Below are 27,561 nucleotides of genomic sequence, written 5' to 3'. Positions count from 1 at the left end.
TTGGGAACCACTGATCTGTATGATTTCTATTAGTTGGATTATAACTATTAGTAAAAGAGATATATCATTTTTGTGAATCAACATGTGTTAGTTTACAAAAAAATTGATCGTAAAGCATTTCGTGTGTTAATAAAGCATTGTTTTTGGGGGAAAATACCGTTGAATTTGGGATCAGGGAAATCCAGCGTTGAAAAGATATTTGCTAAGCTGGAAACAAGCGAATTAGCACCGAGGACAATGGTAAAGAGGCTCTGTGCAAAGTGAATGCCGCGCACGTTCATAATCCAACAAAAACAACGAATAACTGATTCTGAGAAGTGTTTGGAGTGCTCTTTAATCGTAATAAAACCGAATTTTTGCGTCTTTGTGTGACAATATAAACATAGCTCCATCATTTCCTACTGAAGTCCAATCGACTGTCATTCTAGTGAACTGCACATGATGAACCGGTTGTCAGGCGTAGAAAGACAAAAAGTCGACTGGAAAGGTTATGACATCAGTCTTTTCGTATGCATGTTGTATAATGCATACTCAACAACTGATTCTGCGCCAGTTATAATCCATTGCACAGCGAATTTGGTTGCAGTTTTATTCTACTATCACAAATACTTAGCAATTGTATGTATTATTTTTGAAGAAGAATCTGTTTAAAATTGGACGCATATATTCAACTGATTTCTACAAACATGAATTTTCAACAAATACTTATTATTTGAAACATAAATTTTGTATTTATGAGTTGTATTAAATTTTGACATAAAGAGTTAAAGGTATCCTATGTCCTTACCCTGGTTCTAAGCTACATTCCCAACAATTTTCAGCCAAATCGGTGCAGCCGTTCTTGTGTTATAAATGGTGTAACTAACAACAACTTTATTTTATATATGTATATAGATTTTTGGAATTTTTGGTTTAACGTTCAAATACTTTCCGTAAGATTAGTCTACTTATGTTCATTTGCTTTTTATTCGATGCTCCACATTCTGTTTTTATCAACAGTTTTTCCTTTAATTTTGCTATTTACCGCTTTGCATTATTTTCACATTATATGTGCCATTTCAATTTTATTTTTCTGTAACTATTATTTTTATCATATTGTCGTGTCTTCCTTTTTTGTCACGGTTACTTTCCACATCAATATGTATTTTTTAAGCTCTCATGTGCTGAAAACATAGAGAGCGACACTACAGAGGTAAAGAGATGTCCAACTCCGGTTGCTAAACGTCAAAACCTCCTGAACTTTGACAGTTGATCGAGTTCAGGAGGTTTTGACGTTTAGCAATTGGAAACGAGCGATGGCCAGATTGAAATCTTACCAAAAAATATGTAAACGGAAGGATTTGTTGCATCGTTCAAGACCTCTTATAAAAAATGCAAAACAACGAAAATTAAATGAAGTTGTGAAATTTAAATGCATTTAACGAAACATTTTGTAATGTCAAGCATCATAGTATTATTTTCAATAGAAAATTGTTAAAACCATTCATTGATTGGGAGCTAAAAAGCTTAAATCCTTTTATTGGGTATTGAAATGTCAAAAGTGAGTTGTATTAACATACCATTAAAAGATTAAAGTAGTTTCTCTACATGTTAATTAATCACTACATAGTAATTTTTATTCGTACTAAATGTTGGGTATTTTAATTTAAATGCCAATAAAGTATTAATTTGACCAATCTGGCCGTATAGGAAAATGTTATAAAAACGCTAATTTTGAAGCGCTCTCACACTGGAATAAGTTGGACATCCCTTTATTCCTGATTACCAGGCTCGGTTATTGTATGACTAATGCAATTAATATTTATAAATTCACGTGTTCGATGCTTTTTCACGTAGCAGTCACACATACACATACAAAATCGTTGCGGCAAAATTCTAAATGTATACTAAGGGGAAGAGGGGCACGTACGCGTCTCAATTCATTCTACATTCATATATTCTGCACCTACTTCTTCTCCTTTTGTTCATCATAGCTTTTTCTCTCTCTCGGTTTCACAGGCACTTCGCAGTACATGTAGGTCGAGTTTGTCACCTTACCGGTGGGTCCACTGCTCAACACTGGTTTGCATTTCAATATCGGCAATTGGCCCGGTTCGTCGATGCAGCGGTCATCAAGCATGGCATTTGCTATTGGCTGCTCAGCTCCGACTCGCTGAAGAATAATAGTAGTGTCAGTGAGGGCATATTTTTGAGTATCGCTCATTGGTATCCGCGAATATGTCGTTCAGTTATCACATTAAAGGGCGAATAGGCAAAATTGTGCAGTTATATTTTCCCATGTAAGTGGAAGAAAATATTACAATGTAATTAACGGTGCATATAGTATACGTAGCATATTCCGTTATCGGAATGTTATAGCATATAACTGCCATATAAACTGAATGATCAAATTAGTGCAGGGTTTATGATCGTTTTCATCATTTTTTTCAACTCATCAAAGATTATGCTTCTAGTCAACTTTTCACTAAACTTTGCTCCTTCAAAAGGTATAACAGAATACTTTAATCGTCGGCGATTAACAAAATGTTGTTTTAAATAATTAAAATTGTAATTGTTAGCAGTGAATTTCAGCATTTACTCTTTAGTTGGGATAAAAACTTTGAAATTGTATTTTTAAAAATAATAATTTTTATATTAAGTTAAATTAAAATATTTATACCCATTAAATTTAACAATTTTTAATTTATTTTTAAGCGAAACAAAAATCTACAGAATAAATAAACATAATTATGTTGAGTAAAACAAGGCGTATGAGCAATCTAATAATTGCTGGAAAACCCCTAAAAATGCCCTTTTCTTTTTCCCATCCAAACGAATGAATGTGTGTCTGTTAATAACGTTAAGGCTCGAGAACGGCTGAATCAATCTTAATGAAATTTTCAGAGGTTGCTTGCTGTGAATCAGGAAAGGTTTAGAAATAAAAAAAACGTATGCTCTTCGTGAGGAAAAGTCGGAAATTTGAACATTTCCAAAAAGCAATTTTTTTTCATAAAAATTTATTTTTTAAATTTTTTTATTTTCTTTCACTTATTTGAATCGTTCAAATTTGTCGTTTGTTTTCTTTATTTCGGCAATTTTTTTTTTATTATTTTTTATTTACTTTATTTACAATCTATCTACATTAAGATATTCAGTAAATTAGATCTAGTAGGTAATGGCAGAGGAAGATTTGTCCTTGAGCAAATCTACATAAAGGATTACTTTATTTTTTTTACATATACATAAGTAAAATATAATTAACTTAGGTTATTAAATACATCCATTAAAAAATCATTTTTTTTTTTTGCCAGACTTAAATCTAAGAAAGTTATAGAGAAATGGTAAATCTAAGCTTTGAGAACGTTTTAGCCGTATAGTTTCATAAGTTGTATCTAACAGACAAACAGCAATTGGGTTTATATGGTTTGAGAGACGTGCAAGATATCTAGCACTATATTTTTATATTTTTTATAAAGGGAATACCTAGGTCGTTATGGATAGATTCATTGGTAACAAACCATGGGGCGTTAATAAGTGACCGCAATGTTTTTGATTGATAACGTTGCAAAATCTCCACATTGGACTTACTGGCAGTACCCCAAAGCTGTATGCCGTATGTCCATACGGGTTTGAGAATAGCTTTGTAGAGCCGTATTTTATTTTCTATGCTAAGTTGAGACTTTCGACCGAGCAACCAGTACATGCGTTTAGTTTTGATTTTTAAATGTTGCTGTTTAGCCTGAATATGACTTTTCCATGTAAGACGTCGATCTAGATGCATCCCTAAATATTTAACTTTGTCCCTAGTAGGAATCTGCTTATTATTTAAAAATACAGCAGGACACTTCTCTTTTCTTAATGCAAATGTGACATGTGTAGACTTTTCAGAGTTAACCTTTATTTTCCATTTGTTGAGCCAAACTTCCAGCATATTCAGTTGGTTTTGAAGTAGAGACGAAGCTTCTATAGGGGTACCACTAGAAGCGGTAAACGCTGTGTCATCAGCAAAAGTTGCTACCTCTATTTCTCGTAATGTGGGCATATCTGATGTAAATATTGTGTACAGGACTGGACCCAAAACACTACCCTACAGTATACCTGCATTAATGCTGTAGATTTCTGATGAAGCATCCCGGTGCCTTACATAAAAGTGTCTGTCACTTAAATAAGATTTAAGCACTAGCACTTTCAGGCTTATTTGGTTTTGGGACCATGACCATAGTAGCACATATCCATTGCGTGGGGTAATGATTTATATTTAAAATAGCATTGTATATTAATGTGAGAAATCTAGATAATTTTTAAGACTTTTTTTTAACAACTTTGCTGTCAATATAGCAAACCTGGTTTTACTATTATTTAATCTACAATTGTTTCTTGAACTTTCATAGCAATCGTCTAATTGATCCTAAATTGTTGAAATCATATTATGAAGTATATTCCATTTTAAAATATTGTATAAAACCTACCAATCATCAACAACATTCTTAAAAATGAAAATATTTATGTTACCATATACATCTGTTTCATCTTTGTTTATCTCTCTCTTGCTCTTCTAATGTAGATCATTCACAATTAGGTGAGAAATAATGTAAGTTTGAGCAATTACTTGAGGTGCGTTTATTTGGTTTTGGGACCATGAAAGTAGCACATATCCTCTGTTTTGGCATTCATCACTCCTGCAAAATACCCCTATTATTTTGAGTCCCTAGCAACTTTGCTGATTTGGGTTTCACTACTAGTACCTAAGAAATTAGGTTGAAAAATTTTTGAGGTGTTTGGTCGTTTAATTTGAGTCCCTAACTGTTGGTAGTCGTTTTACCAGAGTCTGTGCTCATTGTTTTTAGTGGGTTCAAGGTTTTTAATAAACAAACTGAAGGATTCATTCTTCAGTTCGGATAGCTTTAATTTTAGTAGCTTGGTTGCTTTATTAAGTGCTCTCTTTTCAGCTGGGTATCTATTTAGCTGCCAGGCTTTTCTTAATCTTCTTTTTTCTTTAATAAGACCCAACCCTTCAGCAGGAACCTGTAAATGATCAGTAAAAGTCGGCTGGTTTCTTATCGGGCTAGATAGATATGCGGCCTCATGAACCAGGTTTGTAAATGATTCTACGGTTGAATCCAATTCACCACCATTTTCTAAGGGCACGTTAAGGTCAATATGTTTATCGATCCACTATTGGAAGGATTTGAGATCGGTTTTCGGGGTAAGGATCTTATATTTTTAGGAAGTCTGGTAAACATTTTCATTATATGAAACAATTAAAGGCGAGTGATCTGAACTTAGTTCATTACTGTCTTGAATGTTTAACTTATGTCTGGGTAAACCAGAGTATATCACAAAATCGAGAAGATCCGGATTTTTTCTTGGGTCGCTTGGCCAATATGTTGGAGTGCCTGTTGATAAAATGGAAAAATTTATTTAGGTAATACATTTTTCGAGTTCTCTGCCCTTTGGATTTATGATCCTAGAGCCCCACCAAGGGTGCTTTGCATTGAAGTCCCCACCTACCAAACTGAACCAAACTGTCTAAAAATATCAACGTATTGGTCTGTTTTAAGGTTAAATCTTGGAGGAAAGTATACAGAGTATATTGGTCACTCATGGTTGTCACATTTAACTTTTACTCCTGCTGCTTGTAGATATTGTTCTCTAACTTCTTCCAGACATTCATATTTGATTCTGGATTTGATCAAAATGGCGGAACCAGCATAGGCTCTGTTGTAATATTCCTAAATACAAACAATATAGACATTTTCTTAGTGTCTGAAACCCATTTCACAACTAAATCGTACTTCAAAATCATCGGTTATGATCTTTTATGTGCAAACCGGCAAAGAAAAGAAAAATTATTTCACACAAAGTGATCAATTACAGACTGAACTTTGCTACGATGCCACGAAGAGGTCGCGCTAATATCGGTCGGTGTTCTTTTTGGCATCAACATACATTGGCATATTCACCATTACATATTGACTATATTCACCACAATTGTCTAATTTACATTCAAAACTCATATCAAGTTGAGTATTGCAGTTTGGTAAAATCGTTAAAATGCATTTGTAAGTACGTCAATAAAGGAAGCAACATGGCGGTTATTGGTCTTGAACAATACGGTCGATAAAGCGCTTTGTAGGATATTTACTGTTACAATTCATGGACGTATTCCAACTGTTGGGCGCCTCGCCGAGTACTATCATTCACTCCGGTGAATGAACGTCTAGCCACAATCCGCATCAAAGCGAGGTTCTTTAACATATCGCTGATTTGCGCCCACGCCCTGATGGAAAAAAAGGACGATGTGACCAAAGATGCCTTCTATGAGCGCTTGGAGCGCGCTTGTGAGAGCTGCCCCCGCCACGATGTCAAAATCGTGATTGGCGATTTTAACGCCAGGGTGGCCAAAGAAGGTATCTTTGGTACTACGGTCGGTTAATTCAGCCTCCACGACGAAACATCCCCAAATGGGTTGAGACTAATTGACTTCGCCGGGTCCCGAAATATGCTTATCTGTAGTACTAGCATAAGAAGATTCATCAAGTTACCTGGCTGTCTTCGGATCGAAAAACTACCAACCAGATCGATCATGTTGAGATAGACGGAAGACACGTCTCCAGTGTTTTAGATGTGGGTGCGCTCCGAGGTCATAACATCGACTCGGAACACTACCTTGTTGCAGCCAAGATTCGCACCCGCCTCTGTGCAGCAAAAAACGCACGCCAACAAACACAAGGAAGGTTCGACGTCGAGAAGTTGCAATCACAACAGACAGCCGAACGATTTTCTACTCGGCTTGCACTCCTGCTCTCTGAGAGCACTCGTCAACAACTCGGTATAAGGGAACTGTGGGACGGCATTTTAAATTCTTTACGTTCAGCTGCAACCGAAGCCATTGGTTTTCGGAAAGTGCAAAAGAACAGCTGGTACGACGAGGAGTGCCGTGTCGCAGCGGAGTGAAAACAGGCTGCCTACCTCGCATCGCTACGATGGACCACAACACGTGCGGGATGGGATAGATACCGAGAGTTGAAGAGGGAAGCGAGACGCATTAGCAGACAGAAAAAGAAAGAAGCTGAAATGCGTGAGTACGAAGAGCTTGATAAGCTGGCCGACAGGGGTAATGTTCGAAAATTTTATGACAAAATGCGGCGGCTTACAGAAGGTTTCAAGACCGGAGCATACTCTTGTAGAACCCCCAAAGGTGATCTAGTGACCGATGCCAAGAGCATACTTAAATTATGGAGGGAACGCTTCTCCAGCCTGCTGAATGGCGGTGAATGCACACCGCCAGGAGAAGGCGAACCCGAATCCATTGCCCGACCATGAAGAAGTTCGAATAGCAATTACCCGCCTGAAGAACAACAAATCGACGGGGGCCGATGGATTGCCGGCCGAGCTACTCAAACACGGCGGCGAAGAACTGGTAAGGAGCATGCATCAGCTTCTTAGTAAAAAAAAAAGTCGGACGAATGCATGCCCACCTTAAAAAAAGTGACCCCACATTCTGCGCCAACTACCGTGGGATTAGCCTCCTTAACATCGCATGTAAGGTTTTATCGAGCGTATTGTGTGAAAGATTAAAGCCCACCGTCAACCAACTGATTGGGCTTTATCAGTGTGGCTTCAGACCTGGAAAATCAACAACCGACCAGATATTCACCATGCGCCAAATCTTCGAAAAGACCCGTGAAAGGAGAATCGACACACACCACCTCTTCGTCGATTTCAAAGCTGCTTTCGACAGCACGAAAAGGAGCTGCCTTTATGCAGCGATGTCCGAATTTAGTATCCCCGCAAAACTAATACGGCTGTGTAAACTGACGTTGAGTAACACCAAAAGCTCCGTCAGAATCGGGAAGAACCTCTCCGAGCTGTTCGATACCAAATGAGGTTTCAGACAAGGCGACACCCTATCGTGCGACTTCTTCAACCTGCTTCTGGAGAAAATAGTTCGAGCCGCAGAACTAAAAAGAGAAGGTACCATCTTCTATAAAAGTGTACAGCTGCTGGCGTATGCCGATGATATTGATATCATCGGCCTCAACACCCGCGCCGTTAGTTCTGCTTTCTCCAGGTTGGACAAGGAAGCACAGAAAATGGGTCTGGCAGTGAACGAGGGCAAAACGAAATATCTCCTGTCATCAAACAAACAGTCGTCGCACTCGCGACTTGGCTCTCACGTCACTGTTGACAGTCATAACTTTGAAGTTGTAGATAATTTCGTCTATTAAGGAACTAGTATTAACACCACCAACAATGTCAGCCTGGAAATCCAACGCAGGATTGCTCTTGCCAACAGGTGCTTCTTCGGACTGAGTAGGCAATTGAAAAGTAAAGTCCTCTCTCGACGAACAAAAGCCAAACTCTATAAGTCGCTTATAATTCCCGTCCTGCTATATGGTGCAGAGGCTTGGGCGATGACAGCAACCGATGAGTCGACGTTACGAGTTTTCGAGAGAAAAATTCTGCGAAAGATTTATGGTCCTTTGCGCATTAGCCACGGCGAATATCGCATTCGATGGAACGATGAGCTGTACGAGATATACGACGACATTGACATAGTTCAGCGAATTAAAAGACAGCGGCTACGCTGGATAGGTCATGTTGTCCGGATGGATGGAAACACTCCAGCTCTGAAAGTATTCGACACAGTACCCGCCGGGGGAAGCAGAGGAAGAGGAAGACCTCCACTACGTTGGAAGAACCAAGTGGAGAAGGACCTGGCTTCGCTTGGAATATCCAATTGGCGCCACGTAGCGAAAAGAAGAAACGACTGGCGCGCTGTTATTAACTCGGCTATAATCGCGTAAGCGGTGTCTACGCCAATTAAGGAGAAAAAGGGCGTCTCGGCGACGGACGACGCGATAGCTACTTCGAATGCAAATGAAGTTCGCACACTTTTCGCGATGATCATTTCGACATACCACTCTTCAAATCCGCGTCAATTATGGAATACGAACAAAAATTACATTGCTGAAGACATTTTACATCGTATTCGCTAAGAGTTGGAAATGGGTCAATTCCTTGATACTTCCGGTGGTTTGATATCAATGTTGTTTATCCGAACATTGGCCAAATTATCGTAACTGCGAATCCTTGAGTGCACGCAGCAGAATACAAGGGGCAGAATACTTGATTCTACGAATTCCAAAACAGGAACCAAAAAATGTTGTTTATCAAGCTGCGTTACAATGAAAAAAATGTACAAGTAGAAAAATCACAAATAAATGATTTTCAACACAATATAAGTTAAACTTTCTTTTCATTTCCAAACACATAATTTCACACAGGCAACGGCTGCGGGGTCGGCTAGTATTAATCAAGCCTAATGTATTGACATGTAGAACTGAAATATTAAAAAATCATTATGAATGTGTGTACAGTTCATATAGTAGGGTCCTTAAAATTATTTGAATAACCTGAAAACTGATTATTCGAATATCCGATTTTTAACCTTTCATATGAATATTAACCTATTAAGTTAGGCGTTCGACTGCGACTGCGAGCCTCTTATGTTTGTATGCATAGGAACATACCAAGTTATTTTAATGTCAACAATTTTTTTCGAAGATAATAAAAATACTGTATTTCTTATAGGGTAGGGCTTATAATTTCTTATAATTTTTACTCGGAAGGAAGGGATGGAATTTTCGAAACATTGGTACTTCAAGAGAAGAATATTTTACAAATACACACACAAGTATATAAACAAAATATATTATTTTAATATGCATATCTGAGCCAAATCTTATTTTTATATTGAGATTGCTGTTTTATATATCGGAATAAATTTTTTGTGATATCTAACAAGCCACATTGGTATACTATGCTTATTTTATGTTAACATATATTTTCCACAAGCACACTTTGTCTCACTTGTACTGATTTTGTATTAATACATTTCCTCACTTAAACACCTAGCAAATGTAATTCTCCAAATAATTTCACACCACTACAAGTAAAATAGCATTGATTATTCCGACGCCTTGGGTTGTGGGAAAAATTCCATAACGCGCACATATTTTGCCGCTACTCATGTTACAAGCCCAGCGGGCATATGGATATGTCCGTCGACTCGTTAGAGTTAGCCGAGAGGCACGTCAACAGCTCTGAAATCCCTATAAATCTTCGCTTTGTGGCAATGTGGTGACTGTTAGTTATAACTTTACGCTTTTCGACAGGAATTTATTATGCAATTTCTTAATAAAGTCGAGAACAAAAGAAGACGAGGCAGCAGAAATAGCCACATTATGTATACAAATAGCGAATGCAGAAATTCACTGTCACAACCAAAAGTATGTCTCAGACCGTACTGAAATAATGTAGCAAGATTATTTGATAGCCTTTTAAGTTAGAGTCTAGCGAGCGTTTCACCAAGCGGCAGATATAGGATCTGTCACTGTGTTGGTGAGCACGAAAAAAAGTAGCCCAGTGAGAAATTGGAATTAAAACAAGTAAGGAAGGGCTAAGTTCGGGTGTCACCGAACATTTTAAACTCTAGCATGATAAAGTGATAATCGAGATTTCATTATACGTCATTTACATATTTTTCAAATACCGTATTTTTGTAAAGTTTTATTCCGCTATCATCATTGGTTCCTAATGTACTATATATTATACAGAGAAGGCATCAGATGGAATTCAAAATAGCGTTATATTGGAAGAAGGCGTGGTTGTGAACCGATTTCACCCATATTTCGCACATGTCATCAGGGTGTTAAGAAAATATTATATACCGAATTTCATTAAAATCGGTCTAGTAGTTCCTTAGATATGGTTTTTGGCCCATAAGTGGGCGAGGTCACGCCCATTTTCAATTTTCAAAAAAAGCCTGGGTGCAACTTCCTTCTGCAATTTCTTCCGTAAAATTTAGTGTTTCTGACGTTTTTTGTTAGTCGGTTAACGCACTTTTACTGATTTTCAACATAACCTTTGTATGGGAGGTGGTCGTGGTTATTGTCCGATTTCTTCCATTTTTGAACCGTATATAGAAATGTCTCGAGGAAACGACTCTATAGAGTTTGGTTGACATAGCTATAGTAGTTTCCGAGATCCTTAGCAACATTGTTGCGAGAGTATAATAAAGAAAAACAAGTAAGGAAGGGCTAAGTTCGGGTGTCACCGAACATTTTATACTATCGCATGATAAAGTAATAATCGAGATTTCATTATACGTCATTTACATATTTTTCAAATACCGTATTTTTGTAAAGTTTTATTCCGCTATCATCATTGGTTCCTAATGTTTATACTCGTATTATACAGAAAAGGCATCAGATGGAATTCAAAATAGCGTTATATTAGAGGGCGTGGTTGTTAACCGATTTCACCCATATTTCGTACATGTCATCAGGGTGTTAAGAAAATATTATATACCGAATTTCTTTGAAATCGGTCTAGCAGTTCCTGAGATATGGTTTTTGGTCCATAAGTGGGCGAGGCCACGCCCATTTTAAATTTTTCAAAAAAGGCTGGGTGCAGCTTTCTTCTGCAATTTCTTCCGTAAAATTTAGTGTTTCTGACGTTTTTTGTTAGTCCGTTAACGCACTTTTAGTGATTTTCAACATAACCTTTGTATGGGAGGTGGGCGTGGTTATTATCTGATTTCTTCCATTTTTGAACTGTATATGGAAATGCCTGAAGAAAACGACTCTGTAGAGTTTGGTTGACATAGCTATAGTAGTTTCCGAGATAAGTACAAAAAACTTAGTAGGGGGCGGGGCCACACCCACTTTCCCAAAAAAATTACGTCCAAATATGCCACTCCCTAATGTGATCCTTTGTGCCAAATTTCATTTTAATATCTTTATTTATGGCTTAGTTATGACACTTTATAGGTTTTCGGTTTCCGCCATTTTGTGGGCGTGGCAGTTGGCCGATTTTGTCCATCTTCGAACTTAACCTTCTTAAGGAGCCAAGGAATACGTGTACCAAGATTCATCATGATATCTCAATTTTTACTCAAGTTACAGCTTGCACGGACGGACAGACGGACGGACGGACAGACAGACATCATCCGGATTTCAACTCTACTCGTCACCCTGATCACTTTGGTATATAACCCTATATCTGACTCTTTTAGTTTTAGGACTTACAAACAACCGTTATGTGAACAAAACTATAATACTCTAGCAACATTGTTGCGAGAGTATAATTAAGCAAATTTTATAAATAATTAATAGTATAATGACATTAACAAAACGTCTTTTAAGGATATATTCCCTATTATCTTTAAAAGACTTGGAACATAAAAGGCATTGCATGGCACCAAAGGCATTTAGAATCATAAAATATTTCTCGCAGGGCATATTTGGTTTTGCGCTATAGTCTTACGTGATGTTAATTCGTTGCTGGCTCGACAACGACTGAACGACAGAGCGTAAACGTACGTGTGAAGTTAGTTTGCAAAATTTTGCTATGAAATGCCGACCACTGGTTTAAATGCGGCTCTTTAATGACGCTGAGAGTGATGCTCGCCCGCCTGTTTGCCAGCATTGGATGTTACTCCATCTTAAGTATTTTAATTGGAATTCTTACAAAGATTTATATGACATTTCGTCCTTAATTTGAGAAGTGACTGAAAGTTTCTATGTACATATATCGAATATCACAAATGCTTCGTTATACATAGAAATGCGGTAGTATTAGTACTGGCATAGACTTACATGGAAATTATGTGCCTAAATTTCTAAGCTTTCATATTATTTCTTCTTTACATACATATAGAATGTACAATTATAGTAGTTTTATTACTGAAATTAACAGTTAGCAGTGAAATTCTATCAAAACACATTCGTACGGAGATGTTAAATATCTGCGTATCATTCAGCATTGTACAGTTTTAACCCTTTCGATCCGAACGGGTCCTATGTGTCCCGCTGTATTTTCAAAGATACCTAGCGTAGAAAATAAGTGGTTAAAAAGTTGAAATTAGTCCCTTTTCGTAGCTTATACTATTCTTAACGGTATTTGTTTACATTCGTGGTATTTTAAATAAGAAACACGTGTTCATTTGCCAAAATAGAACGAATGGTTGGACGCGTATTTCATAATTCGCAGTGAATTTTTTTGATATTTGTAAGTTTACTGTTTTTAAATCGACTGAAACCTTAATAAATAGTTGTGTTAGTGTTTTTGACATATTGTGAAGTTGGTGAGTACTAATTTTATATTGTATTTTTGTAATTATTGATATTTATAAGTTTGTGGGATATATGTGTCCCATCAGTATTCTTGTTGGGCTAAAAATGTCCCAGTCAGGATCCGACGCACACATTTATTGTTATCGTTTTATTTCTATATATTTTCAAATATTTTCATTAATTTCAAATTAATTTTATTTTATAATCTAATATGAAATATGTATTTTACTTTTATTTACCGAAAATGTTTATTGGATTACAAATAAAATTAGCTTTCATATAAAACCAGTTGAAATAATATGTAAGCCTTGGGAGCATCAAGTACTGATCGGGATAAATATGTCCCATCAAAAAATACTGACGGGACATATTTGTCCCAGCCCCTCCCCCCGCCCCTGATTCATTGATTTCGTTTTTTAACGGAAAATATGTTTTTCCCATACCTGTCATCTCGATTTATTATGCGAAATGTGTTTTATTTACTTCAACGGCTTTTCGGATCGAAAGGGTTAATCTACTACTTCAAATACCAAAATTGACACAGTAGTAACACTATGACCGAAGTTTTCTGTAATAATATTAACAAAGTTATGGCTATACATACATACATTGTTTTCATTATAACAAGTAAAAAATAATAACTTCAGCTGCATCGAACTACAATACCCTTTACATGTTCAGTTTTTCTTGCGAAACCTTAATGGTAGTTATAGTTTTACGGGGATAACATAACTGTTATACCACTCCCCGTATAACAGTTATGTTGGAAAGTACCACAACATCAATAGTGTGGTTATTATACGACTATACCGATTTTACAGAATGTTTACTAAATAAGATTTAGCGGTTTGGAAGATACATTAAACCATTTAGGAGCGGGATCACGCCCACTTTAACTACATTTTAAAGAGCAGGTGTTCTCGCTACTCCTTGTACTAAATTGTATTAATTAAATTATTATTTATGGTTTTTTCTATTATTTCTTTTAATGAAGTATTTTAGGCAGATAACGCCCATGTGCAATACCAAGAATCAAGTTGTTGCTTGCACGAACAGATGGTCGGACAGATAGACAGTCACCCGGATTTCAACTCGTTTCGTCATCCTGATCATTTATCTATATCTCGTAGCTCATTCCTTTACAGTCAAGACGCTTTAAATAATTTTCTTCAAGAAAGAAGTGCATTCGCCGTTAAAGCTGCTTGTTAGCTTATTTGTACATTTGGCTAGCTAAAAGCTGCACTAATTTAATTGGTAATTTTAGTGTTTTTCATTACTGTTGTTTGTTGTAAACAACAATTGTTGCCGGCTGGCAAAACTGCTGCTCGTTGCCAGAAATATTTTCAGCCGCCGGCTGTGTTTATATACTAGTATTGCGTCGGTTGGCACCAAGTATTTCATTTTTTAATCACCGCACAAGTTGAGCTCTAATTTTTTAAGCTTGCCGGCTTGGTTTTATGGTTATGGCTACTGGTAAGAAGTTCTGGTGGTGACTCCTATAAGAATTAAGAAAAGGATTAAAAACAATTACAGTGAAATTCCTCACCCACACACGTGTGTTTAAAATGTAATCTTTGAATCAGAAACTGGAAGTCAGAATTATATTTTAATTGATCTAAGAAATTCGGGCCAATGTTTGCCAGCTGTGAATGAATGACAATTATCCTACAAGGTGCGTTCCAAAGTAAACAGGAACAAAAACAGAACAAATGGTTTATTTGGCTAAATCAATTTATTTTATTCAAAATTATCTCCTTCAATATAGTTTTTTGCACGGTCCAAAAACATGTCGAACAAGTGTTTTAGCTCGTTGGCCGGTATGGCCGCCAGTATGCCGGTGTAACTCTTTTGAATGGCCTCTAGGTCTGCATAACGCTTTTCGTTCATGGGCAAATGCATTTTTCCGAAAAGAAAGAAGTCGCACGGTGCCATCTCAGGTGAATACGGGGAGTAGTTAATGGTTAAAAGGTGATTTTTGGTCAAATAATCGATCGATGAGACGGCGCATTGTCGTGAAACAAACGCCAACTTTCATCTTCGCGATATTCGGGCCGAACACGTCGAATACGGCGCACCAAACGCTTCAAAACCGAATACCGAAATAACGTTTTGGCCGGGTGGAACAAATTTTTTGCGGACAATACCCTTGGAATCATAAAAACAAATCAGCATTGCCTTCACTTTTGACTTCTCCATGCGCGTTTTTATGGGTATCGGCTCGTCCGGTGCCTTCCATTCAGCACTCTGGCGTTTCGTTTCGGGATCATATTGGAAACACCACGTTTTGTCATCAGTCACAATATTGTAAAGGAAGTTTTTGTCCTTTTTGACCTCTTTATTGATGTCCTTCGAATGTTGGATTCTGAGCAAATTTTGGTCGTGAGTCAATTTGTGCGGAACAAACCGTGCACACACCTTTTGTAAGCCAAAATGTTCGGTCAAAATGCGATAAGTTGATGTTTTGGAGATGGTCAATTCCAGTTCCATGAAATTCAATGATGATTTCGGCTGATTTTTGATGAATTCACCCACAGTTTCGATGGAATTTCCGGTTATCACGGATCTTGATTGGCCCACATGTTGATCATCATTTATGTCCTCACGACCACTTTGAAAATGTTGAAAACACTCGTGCACTCTGCTACAGGATAGGCAATCATCGCCATAAACTTGTTCCATCAATTGAAACGTCTCGGTAAAAGTTTTACCAATTTTAAACCAAAGTTTAATGTTTGATCTTTGTTCGAAGCTCATTTTTGCACCGATAATATAAACATACTGAAATGTCATGAAATTCTCACTGAGTAATCGAAAAAGATAACAGATTCTAACGCAGTAGTCGACATAAAGATGGCACCACCAGAGGCGCTAGATTCAAAAAGTCCTGTTTACTTTGGAATGCGCCTTGTATTAATTTCAGTTGAGCCACATGATCATTTTAGACATTGTTCTCAAAGACACAGTCTCAAAATACCTACAATCAATAAGAATTAAAAAAAACGGTCATTATGAATGGTTCATAATTATCTTGAAAATTTTGATAAAACCTTGTCGGTTATCAGAGAGAATTTGAAGGAAATATTACTAAAATGGAGTCCGTGTCCGGTCATTTCAACGTACTCATTTCTGGTTATAGCTGTGCTTTTGGCTAAAAATTATAATCAAAACGTTTTATTCATGAAACGATGAGAACTTTACGCAATGGAGAATTTCAATGTCTATTGATATTAATTTACAAATATGAACCAAAATGGTCGATATCATTTTTTTAAGAAAATCCTACAATTAAGGTTTGTTCAAAAATATTATTTTATGAAAATATGTATATTCCTAACGTAGAGTGATACCGCTTTTGTTCAACAAACAACTCACCATCTCGAATATGTCACTAGCGGGAATTTTGATCACTTACTAAAATCAAAATTGTAACCTACATCTTGTTCAAGTTAATTGTTTTTAATTTTTAGGCTAGTTAAAAATATAAAGATACATACTTACATAATTCAAAAAGTATACCAAAAACAATACTGAATCTACTTGTATATTTACATGAATCTGAATCTACAAAAATTTGCAAATAAAAAAGGAATTGTGTTTCGAAAACTCCCTCCAATTCGATGGTGTAAATGTCCTTCACTAATCCACTCGTTTCTAGAAAGAGATTTATACTAAATATATGTATATGAATTTTAGATTCAGATTCAGATTCATATTTATTTTAAGCATATAAATATACAGAAAATAGCAAAATTAGCAGCACTAGCTCGAGGCCATCAGCTGGTCTTTATAATTTAATATGATAGTAATAATTGGATGTTATGTCTAAATAACGGATATACATAAATATTATCATTAATATATAAATTGTACAGTTTATATTAAATTTTTTATTATTTATTATTACATGTTATAAGAAAGTTAGATATAGTACTTATATTCGACGGTGTTATATTAGTTAGCAGTTTCGATGGGAGAGCTGTGCCAAACATCCTTCGCCTTGTATTGGTAAATTGGGGGCATGCATCTAGTATATGTTTTACTGATGTCCTAGAGGACCTACAAAAGCAGCAGCATCCGTTTCCATTATTTAACAGGTAATCGTGCATATGTATTTTAGAAGTTTTTAGATGTTACAGAGCCCTGAAATTTTATTAATTTATTTCTTAGCGTTTCGCAAATTTCATTAATTCCAAATGCTTAATATCAACAGTAAAATTTATTATATCAGTTATGCTACTCCAATTTGTTTCACTAATATTTATGCTACAGACTCCGGTATTTACTAAGTATTTTTAATTTCAGTATTTCAAGTTTGCAATTTATGACTTCAAAATTACAAACAAGGATTTTGTCACTTTAACATCCCTCCATGGCGTCATGCTAACATTAAAATCTAAAATCCCTCGAACAAATTATAATTATGTTAAAATTTGCTGTACATACCAATACTAGCTTCTGCTAGCAAGCACTTTTCGTAAGTCCGCAAATAAGATTACTTATTTGCCATAAATTAGTTTTTAATTTCACACTTTTCATTTCTCTTCTCTTTCGCGCTTAAATCTTCCACTCACTACTGATAGATAAAAAGCTTAATTGCGAATTAAAGCAAATTCACCAGAACCAAACTCGTCAGCAGCGAAGATTAGGTTTGCGAAATTGGCATCGACATATATCAGCTTCCAAATATCAGAGAAATCGAAAAGAAGCAGAAATTTCATGGTTATAAAACTTAATGCTGCTGGCAGAAATTTCTCGCTTAAAAAAAAAAAGGTGCGTAGAGTACCTACGCGCGGAAGAAGTTATACTTCTTAGTGATATTTAGAAATGCATATCATTTTGTATGAAAGAAAACTAGAACATTTCAATTCATTATGCACATTTTATAAAGCAAAGTCTAAATGAAGGAATTTTGACTCGGAAAGTAGTTCTGTCTCTTCGTTGCGGAAGGGAATATGCAGCGTAGCCATCTCTCTTTTGTACTCTTCGAATTGGGTTGTCATATTATAATTTTTATATCTTATATGATGGTGTTAAGTCAATTTTTTTTTTCATTATTGGCGTTGCATTTGTATTGCGCACAAAACTGGGCCAGAGTAAAATGAATTTTCTTTTATATTTTTTTTGCAGTTTTTCAATAAATTTAAATAAGTTTCTTAATAAATTTAAATAAGTTTTTTAATAAATTTAAGTAAATTTACATGTATTTTCATTTATATTTAATTATCAATTAATTTTTTTAAAATTATTTGCCCTAGTTGTCCATTTTATTTTCTCATGCATTTCAGTCGATTTTTGTATAGAAATTTGATCGGCGTAGAAGCAAAATGCGAAACAATCATACATATATTATGTCGTTTGCACATTTGTCTGTATGTTTGCGAAAGCAAATGTTCTACAAAAGCATATTTCTATACTTAAACAAAATTATTTGAACCATCGTATATTTCTTACATGCATAACCAAACCATACTTAAGACAACGCCACGAAAGTGTCAATAGTGGTGTTGGTGGTAAGCACATAAAAAGTCACAATGTGAACGCAGGTTCGAACCTCAACGGACTTAGTCTTTAATTTTTGCATTTTAACATCGTAATACTATACTAATAAATATTTTTCTTACTAATAGAAATTAAATTTATCACAGCAATATTATGTATATGTATATTAGGTATATTGCTGAGATAAATTTAATTTCTATTAGTAAGCAAAAGCGTTCAGAAATTCAGAGAATTCGCACAAAAAAAAGAGAGACGAAAGAAATAAAGTCACATAAAATAGTTGAGAATTCGCAAAAATGAAAGACAAACGAAAGAAAAATAATGCGCATAAGCGTACTGTACTTATTGACCGCATTATTGTTGCGTAAAACCTTGGAATTTATTCATTAAAATCACCACTCAGAAGTCGTTTTATCCGTTGTAAGCGAGCGATTTTCGAAGAAACATCATTTCTAATATGCCACAACACAATATTAGAAATGAAGTTCATAAACCTCACGCTGTCAGATAAAACGATATACCTCGTCATCGCGGGTCGATTTCCAAAAAATTTAAATGAATACTAACTAGAGAAATGATCCTGTAAAGTATAGCCTTAATTTTTCAACGGCCAACGCAGGGTATTTCAACCAAACTATACGCAAAATAGTTGAGAATTCGCAGAAATGAAAGACAAACGAAAAAAAAGAAGCATAACTTCAATAATGCACAAGCATACAAACATACATATGCGCAGCAGCAGCAAGGAAAGAGGTAACAATCGGCGATCCATTGTATATTTCTTTCATGCATAACCAAACCATAATTAGGACAACGCAATTCAAGTGTCAATGGTGGTGTTGGTGGTAAGCGCTTCAAAAGTTACGACGAGCATGTAGGTTCGAATCCCAACAGAATTTATTATACCCTGAACAGGGTATATTAAGTTTGTCACGAAGTTTGTAACACCCAGAAGGAATCGTCGGAGACCCTATAAAGTATATATATAAACGATCAGTATGTTGAGCTGAGTCGATTTAGCCATGTCCGTCTGTCTGTCTGTCTGTCCGTCTGTCTGTCTGTATATATACGAACTAGTCCCTCAGTTTTTAAGATATCGTTTTGAAATTCTGCAAACGTCATTTTCTCTTCAAGAAGCTGCTCATTTGTCGGAACGGCCGATATCGGACCACTATAACATATAGCTGCAATACAAACTGAACGATCGGAATCAAATGCTTGTATAGAAAACTTTCACATTTGACAAGATATATTCACGAAATTTGGTATGTGTTATTTTCTAAGGCAACAATGTAAACTCCGAAGAAATTGTTCAGATCGGTTGACTATAGCATATAGCTGTCATACAAACTGAACGATCGGAATGAAGTTCTTGTATGTACAACTTTCACATTTGACAAGATATATTAACGAAATTTGGTATATGTTATTTCCTAAGGCAAGAATGTAATCTCCGAAGAAATTGTTCAGATCCGTTAACTATAGCATATAGCTGCCATACAAACTGAACGATCGGAATCAAGTTCTTGTATGGACAACTTTCACATTTGACAAGATATATTCACGAAATTTGGTATATATTATTTTCTAAAACAACAATGTAATCTCCGAAGAAATTGATCAGATCGGTTAACTATAGCATATAGCTTCCATACAAACTGAACAGATAGTTACTAACAGAAATGCACCTGTGAAGGGTATTTAGCTTAGGTGCAACCGAAGTTACGTTTTTTCTGGTTTTTAATTGAATGTGTCACCAAACAAAAATTGAAACATTGTTCTACAAAAACAACAACAGCATAAGCATGGCAACATTGTGTTGTTGGTAGAAAAGCCGAGCTGTGCCGAAAGAAACGAACAAACGATCGCCGATTGTCACCGCTTCGCTTGCTGCTCGAACATCTTCACAAACAAGGTTGCGTAGATACATATTGAGTAAGGTTGCGTAGATTCATATTGAGCAAGGTTGCGCAACCTGAATCTATCGCAACCTTTTCCGAACTCGTATAAGAAGTATAACTTAAAAAAAAAAACAAATTATGTTATGTGTGTAAATAAATATTTATTTTTAAGCAATAGTTTTAAAAGAAATATGCGAGAGAAATCTTCTCCGGATTAAAAGTTAATGAAATGGTGCTATCTTTTCGAATGGCAACAGCTGGAATTTTTTTTAAGTGTAGATAGCATTAATGGGGAAAATGTTGTAATTATAGACATCGTTGATGACAACTTGCAACTAAATTTTCAGCTTATTTCACAGGAAGCGATCTTCAGTTGTATTGAAGTAGAAAAAGAAGTCTAAAAAGTTCCTATTTGATTGCCGTCTGGTGACTGTAAAGGCCAATCTAAAATAATAATATAGTTTTCTTGCTTCCATTGAGTATAGAGTCTGCTCTTATATTTCAGATAATAGTATTCTTGCAAAATGGTTAACAATCATGATTAGACATCTAAGCATCTTTATGTAATTTTATCGTTCAAACGGCGTTTAGGTTTCCAAAGAAGCACTTCAAAATTTCAAATACATGAACAGAGAAGTATTCATAAACATTTTGCACTTTTTGCTAGTGCTGAACACTTCATTGATTAAATGTTTGTCCTTCTCTTAGCTAAGCATCTCTCAAGGATTCGAATAATACCAAAGTTGACTCAACTGTAAATTTTACATTGCCCCAATCACGGACATTGCCTGCACCTTTTTCTCAGTATGTGCTTTTGAAAGTAGGAGTTTGATTACAGTACTGCTACGTTTGATACCAAATTTCTGAAAATACAGGTACATACAGTGTCGGACAAAACATATTGGACTCAGACTTACGAATTACATTATCGTTCCCTATTCTCGCAATTATCATTTTAAATATAAACAAATCACTCATATATGAAGAATAACTATTTATTTTATGAAAACATACAAAACCGTAGAAATTATTTGACTCCATGCCATTTTATACAAAAAAAATTAAACATATTCAATATTCAGTGCGACAAAACATATTGGAATAATTATTGTTATTTAATATTTTGTAGCATAACTATTATTTTTAATTACTTCTCTGCATCTATTTGGCATAGAAGCTATTAGATTGTTAATAACTTCTTGTGGAGTGCTTAACCAGGCTTGTTTTGCAACTTCGAAGAATTTGTTTATATCTCCATTCACTCCTTCTCTGTCTATCCTTCTATTTATTATCTCCCAAAGATTCTCAATAGGATTGAGATCCGGCGATTGAGCTGGCCACTTTAGGACATTAATATTTTGAGCTACGGTCCAATTTCCCACTAGTTTCTACGTGTGCTTTGGGTCTTTGTCGTGTTGAAACGACCATGAAAGTGGCATATTCCAATCGGCATGGGGAAGAATGACGTTCTCAAGGTTATCCTTGTACATGAATCGATCCATAATACCATTGATTCGCTGAAGAGGTCCAATACCAAACCCGGAAAAACATCCCCATACCATAATGCCACCTCCTCCATGCTTAACCGTGCCTTGGCAGTATCGGGGATCCAACCTCTTATTTTTTGGTCGGCGAACTCTTCTCATTCCGTTTGAATATTTCATATTAAATTTTGATTCATCTGAGAAAAGTATTGTTTTCCATCGTTTCACTGACCAGTTTATGTGTTCCCGAGCAAATTGTAATCGTTTTATTCGATTTTTTTTTGATATAAAAGGTTTTTTAGCTGCCCTATAACTTGTCAGCCCACCTGCACACGCTCTTCTTTGTACTGTACGGCTGCTAACTTTCAAATTTAAGGCTTTAACCACACTCGCTGCCGACTTATCAGGAAACTTTTTTAGTTCTCTAAGTATTCTAGAATCGCCATATCGTATTCTTGTAGTCTTTAATAATTAATTATTTTATTTGAATTGAATGTTTATTTCCAGCCATGGCCACTTTTTGTTATTAATTTCTTCGAAGAAAGTAAAATTTTTATCGCGTCACAACCTTTTATGTGAAGATACTTGGTACAACTAAAATGATGTTGAATTTTTATGTCGTTGTTTAATTTGCGCAAAGAATGCAAAATCGTCAGAAAATAACGGGATTTTCGACAGTTATCACGAAAAACTGCGACTAGTCCAATATGTTTTGTCGCGGTGAATATTGGGTACTTGTAATTTTTTTCGTATAAAATGTAAAATATTAAAAAAATTTACAAGGTTTTTCATGGTTTCACTAAATAAACAATATCCCTTTATATTTAAGTACTTTTTTTATATCTAAAATTGTAATTTGGAGTATACGTCAAGTTTTAAGCAATAATAGTCATCAGTCCAATATGTTTTGTCCGACACTGTATATTTAATCCCTTTTTAAACATTTTTTTAACTTCTCTTAAATTGAACTGTGGTTTCTTCCCAATATGGGGAATAATAGCTTTGACCTCAGTTTTGGAAGTTGCGTGATTCCTCCCTCTTCCTGGCATCTAAGTTTCCAATTTTTTCGTAATGTTTAGACCACCACAATAGTCCATCTGGTGCCTTTCCAAAAGTTTCTTATACTAAACACTAAATTTCTTATTTCACGTCACGGGGCAACACCCTAAGAAGATCGTTAGCAATCGTAATTGAACAATGAATTTGAAATAAATTTAAAAGCAGTTTTCCGCGATTTGAAAAGTGTTATTTTTGGAACCCACTGCATCGACATTTTTGTAAAGCGTTTCATTTTCAATACAAACTAATTATCATTATTAAAATAATTCTGTAATTGCCTACAAAGAATTTTTTTCTGAATTTCATCTTTTCCTTTTCGTGTTCAACACAAAAAATATTGAAAAATGGGGAATGTGATTTCGCATATTACTACAAATTCCAAATAGAAAAATATCATAAATATAATATACTTACGTACGGTATATAGAAAATTCGAAGTCTATTATTAGCAAAACTGCATTGAAGCGTCACAAAATAAAGTCAGAACTTTGAAAATCCACTTGTATGCGGGTATGTGAACAGCGAACGGTACAACTCAGTAATTCAGATGACAAAGACTTTTTCAATTGCGAGCATGGAAGTCAAACGAGAGTACTAGGGACGGATAAAGCAATGGAGGAAAGAAGTTGTCGCTTGTAGTTATGTAGTCATTATGGAGCAGACTTGCAGCCAAATCCTTGGACCACGTATACATCTGAGAGTATACATATGCGTATGTATACGGCACGTGTATTATATAATATATGCCACATGTGGCAGGTGTAACAGGAAGTTTTTAAGAGAACGAGCTCGAGACTACCAATGCCCTAGAAAAAGGTAGTCTGCTGTGCGGAAAACTCAAGCTAACCTAACTAAATAACTGAAAAAACGTAATCACAATGCAGATAAAAATGGCACGAAATGGAACTAGTAAACGTAATGAAATAAAAGTAATAAAAATAAAAGTAACTTAGTTTAAACCAATTTCTGCGGGTGATCCACGGTAATGAGGACAGGCTAGCAAGGTAGACTAGTAGTCAACCACAAAAATGTCATATTTCGTAAGCCAATACAACCGAAGCTCAAGCAATGTTCCGTAACACCCGCACATTTGTAAAAATGCCTCGTATTCTGCAAGCCTTTGCGAATGTTTGCGGTGAATGGGGTAATGTAGCTGTGGGAACAGGCATTCATACAATTACATATCGTTGCCTAACAAAATCTGACATAATATTTTATTATGCGCTTCAATTTCATGCCTAAGCTTATGGAAGTATCCAAATATGCCAAAATATAAAATAAAAAACAAAGCTAAAATGCACGTAATGCAAGTTCAAATAGACTTATTGATTGAAAAAAGTTCAGTGAACTGATCTGTTTTAAATTCGCGTATACTATAAGTCTTGTCCTACGTGTTTCACATTTTATTTATTTCATACTTACGATTACTCAAACGAAAAATATTCTGTGATCGGCTTTGAGAGAGATTTTAATGGAACCACTCGTAAATAAAGATATGGTAATAATGATATTAGGATATAGGTAATATGTATATGCTTACATATTCCTATGCACCAAGTATTTACTTTTACTATAAATTAAAATAATAAATTTAAAATTTAATTTTACGTATAAAGTGAAATGTCAACGAAAACTTATTCTCATAAAAAATGCAAAAGTTTCTATAATCCCATTCTTTCCTACTCGGAACAAATTTCAAGACAATATATAATTGTTTCTAAAATTCCATTCGTGTCTTCTCGGTGTTGTTCAAATTCAGATTCAGAAATAATATTGTTAATAAAATTTCTTTTATAACACAATTATTTCGAAAGATGCAGCTGTTCCACCTAAGAGAATTATTGTTAAAAACGTTAAAAAATTAGATTTATCCCATGGCGCTCAAATTAGTGGTCACAAAATATGCGTATTTCAAATATTCCACACGTACCGCTAAGGCTTAAACAAAATGTATAAATGTAATTTTGTGCTGCAAACGCAAATGATCATTATGCCGCAAGCCAACTTCCGACTTATGTACATGCTTATACATACATATATAAATTTCCTCCTTACGCTTCCTCAACACACACCACATCCTTAACACTTTAGGGGGGGGGGGGGGGGGGTTAAGGTTTGTTTCGTCGAAAAAAGACCTTTCTTCGTGAATTTTTTTAGAAAAAATTATTGCTGTAGGTTTATTTTACTTATTATTAAATGAAAATACAACATTTGAAGGATACTTAAAAAAAAGTTTTATCGAAAAATAGCGAGGAATAACGGATTTATCGTCGATCTCTGCAGGCACTTCGAAAAAAAGTTGTTGTGCGGTGACCAGCCTACAGCATCACTGGATCATCTGAAACCAAAAAGTTAAAATGCTTTCTTTAGTTTATTAGTTTATCTTTCAATTGACGTCGAGTTTTTTTTTTTAATTTTTCAATTTTTCAATTTTTGGTACCATTTTCAAGCCAAAATGACGATTTTGGACGAAAAAATCGTCCTATTTGCTATTGTAAAATTCTTAGAAATTAAAATTTTTGGAAAAACTCGACGTCATTCGAGAGCTATATATAAGTAGAATATTTGTACAAAATTTCAAAACGATCGATGGAGTAGTTTTTTCTGTAGGCTGGTCATCGACTTTAAAAATGACATATTTGGGAAAATCGATTCAAAGTTTTGTACACTCAGCGCAGGTAGTTAGAGGTACCGTTATTCAACCTGCTGTAACTTCATTAGTTTTTCTCCGAATGACCTAAAGCTTTAACACAATATTCTTGAGATGTTGATGGTTCAGAAAATAAAAAATAAAAAAAAATGGAAAAAAAAAGTTTTCAAACCTTAACCCCCCCCCCCCCCCCTTAACGTTCGGTCTTGCTAAATGGCTTTTGCAGTGTTAACCAAGTGGAAATTATGCGGACGGACGCTTATATAGTTCGGGTACATCCGTATAGATCCGTATCCTGTGTCCCTGTTCACCTCACCTTCTACTCTTCTCTACAATTTAAGTATAATTCCATAAAATTCTATAATATAAAATTTCGAAAACTCGTGGTACATATTGGGTAGAAAGAAAGCCTGCCTGATTTGGCATAGCCCAATGACTCCACTGATACATATGCTAGCATCTCTTTGATGCTTTACATTCGCCTTACCTCGTATTTCTTTTCCATTATTGCCCACCGCTACATAATCAGTACACTCTATTTAGATATTTCTTAACGAAAAACATTTTGCTCTCTTCTTCCTAACCCCAGCTAATTTTGTATTTTTTTCTTCTCTGCAGCTTTCGCATTAATCGAATCGAGTCACAGATACTCAAATATGACGAAAACTCAAATATGACGCTGAATCCCTGACCATTTCCGATTCAGGTCGTCCCGATCCGGCGCGTATTATCAAAACCTTCTGCTATACATTTTCACACCCCATAGAGAAGGTGGACTTCATGAGCATTAGTCCTTCGCTGTACGAACAATTCGATTCGAAAACAAGATCCTATAGTGGCTCATCGCTCTATTATTGGGCGCATTATAACTTCTTCAATAATACATGCTTCGGCATACACTCACCAATGAATTCTTTAATCTTCAAACGCACCGGTAGCTCTGACGTAAGCTGCCAATAATAGTTCGTGACTGATCGTCGACTATATGCACGCACAGTAATCGAAATTACATGTATGTACAATAACAATACCTGCACGCGTTGTCATGAAAAACGTGTTGACAAGCTGGTCATTTTGGAGGAGCGATAGAAATTGCAGATCAGATGAACCTGGAAAGGATCGTACAGGGTCAACATGCCATCACGTCCTATTTCAAGAATCCCAATCCACTATTCGAGGCGTCTTATGAGTTTCCTCACGGTCCGCTATGTAGTCCCATAGCATTAGCGCCCTCGCCTGATGGTGAGTTGGTGTTTCCGTAAAAGAATGCATTGGCGATTGCGACAGGCAGGCAGCGTTGTGCCTCAGCATCATTATCGTCGCGAAAAGTTCATTTGGAAACAGAAAGTAGCGGCACAGCGCCATCTATGGTTGAATCTTGAAGAGCTGCGCTTCGGTGATCCCACCTATGAGAGCGCTTAAATTGAGATATATCTCGACGGGCGACTCGAACCTCGCTTTATAATGTGTCCGGAAAACATTTCGTTAGCACGTGATCTGTCTATACCCTCCGATGTAGATCTGGGTGCTCTCGGTTCCGGTCCTGATACAATACACCGGCGACGGACACCCGGGTAAAAATGCGTTCCGTTTAGTTTGGACCGAACTGTTCCATTTGTCATGGGATCCCGACGGTAGTTTGACATCGTCATTGCTGCATTGGCGCACATCACAACGACGACTCAACTAAAGCGTCACATTGAGTGTAATTTGGAGAAACTCTGCTGCATCGCGCACACGCTTGCAAAGATTTAGTGTTGCACGAGGAGTCATCGGGAATTTGGCTAAGATCTAAGCGAGTTACCATGTGGCAAACTGATATTATGTCGCATGTGGCGGGGGCCTGA

General features: G+C 35.9%; 2 pseudogenes; one reads left to right on the top strand and one right to left on the bottom strand.

Annotated features, from left to right (window-relative positions):
• The first annotated feature begins 82 nt into the window (after positions 1-82).
• LOC126755774 (uncharacterized) lies at positions 83-27,561 on the top strand (annotated as a pseudogene).
• LOC126757721 (small nucleolar RNA U3) lies at positions 19,015-19,217 on the bottom strand (annotated as a pseudogene).

Source organism: Bactrocera neohumeralis, chromosome 4 (genome assembly GCF_024586455.1).
Source record: "Bactrocera neohumeralis isolate Rockhampton chromosome 4, APGP_CSIRO_Bneo_wtdbg2-racon-allhic-juicebox.fasta_v2, whole genome shotgun sequence".
In the NCBI taxonomy this organism is placed as follows: Eukaryota; Metazoa; Arthropoda; class Insecta; order Diptera; family Tephritidae; genus Bactrocera; species Bactrocera neohumeralis.
The sequence above is the reverse complement of the archived record's forward strand: the minus strand, read 5'-3'. Positions and strand labels throughout refer to the sequence as shown.